The sequence below is a fragment of the Octodon degus genome, unplaced genomic scaffold (assembly GCF_000260255.1).
Source record: "Octodon degus isolate 3935 unplaced genomic scaffold, OctDeg1.0 scaffold00496, whole genome shotgun sequence".
In the NCBI taxonomy this organism is placed as follows: domain Eukaryota; kingdom Metazoa; phylum Chordata; class Mammalia; order Rodentia; family Octodontidae; genus Octodon; species Octodon degus.
The window spans coordinates 49661-51121 of NW_004525072.1; positions in this window are offsets into that span (position 1 = coordinate 49661).

Sequence of the window (1461 nt, forward strand, 5' to 3'; positions counted from 1 at the left end):
AGATACAAGTGTGGCTAACCTTTGTTTATTAATAAGGAGCCCCCAGTAAATTCCATAGTTTCTTGGAAGATACCCAAAATAATTTGGTCATTACGAAATAAAGTTGTTCAAAAAATTACAATGATTTTTTTCATAAAAGATGTTTTGGTACAGAAAATATATTCTAGATATACAGGTCTTCCAAAATGTAAAACAAAGATTATTTTTTGTAATAAGACTTTTCTTGTACATTCTACTAAAGAACAAGAAATTGGGTGAAAGCTTCTTATGTATTAGAGATGATTGGTTAAAGGAATTATGTTATGATAAAATGAAAATTTAAGTGCGTACAAAACATCATCAGGATTGTCATGCTACAGTGTTATGTACGATTTTGGTTTCTAAATTTCTGTTATAAAATATGTAGCTGTAAAAAAAAATTTAAAAAAAAGGGGGCTGGTGAGATGGCTCGGTGGTCTGAAGCACCTACTTAGAACAAGCTAAGCTAAGCAAAAGCACAGCGACCGCGGTTCGGTCCCCAGCGCCACATGCCAGCCAGCCCCGCCCCCTGGTGGGCTGAGCTGGCCACACACATGCGCGCACACACACGCGCACACACACACACACACACACAAATAAATAAATAAAAAATTAATAAAATAAAATATGTAGCTGTAAAATTCTATAGGGATTAAATATTAGAATATTCATGGCTTTTAGAAAATAATAGTTCCATTTTATGTGTAAGGTGTTTGATATTCAGATAAGATAGTAATAATAAGCTTACTGCCTCCATTACAGTGTAAGGCCATTAAGCTTTTCTTCTGGATATTTAACAACTAAAGTTCAGAGACCAAAATTCAGTGAGAGAGATGTATTAAAAGGATAACCAGTATTTTGGCCTAGCCCTCTGAGGTCAACAAGGACTCAGAACATAAGGGAACCTATGCTATGGCATCCTATAACTCAGTTGAGTCTCTGATTTTCTGATCAAGGAGATTAAGTGACCAGAGAATAAAGTGATTCAATTATGTATACTGCACCTAAGGAGAGTCACCGGGAGAGAAAATATCTCTCAAGCTTTCACTAAAAACAAATTGATCATGCAATGGCCATAACTCATCTAGATGGCTGACACTGACAGAAGATCTAAGAGGTGCTAAACCTGGTTCCAAGGTAAATTCTGAGAGATTTAACTGACCTTGTTATACAACAAATGTTAAATTTTTCTATTTATACCTTGGCTATATATGAGGCCTCATTCTGCTCTCCCATATATGATCAATATCCAGCTTCATCAGCTCTCAAAAACTCTCTTTTTTGTTTGTTTGTTTGTTTGTTTGTTTGTTTTTTCATGTAGATGATGGATATTCCTTTGCAGTTGGGTCGCACCTTAACTTGGTCTTAACCATCCAGCAGAAAAGTGTAACCATGAGATGTAAAAGGTAAAGAGATAATAATATGTTAACTATAAAATGTTCA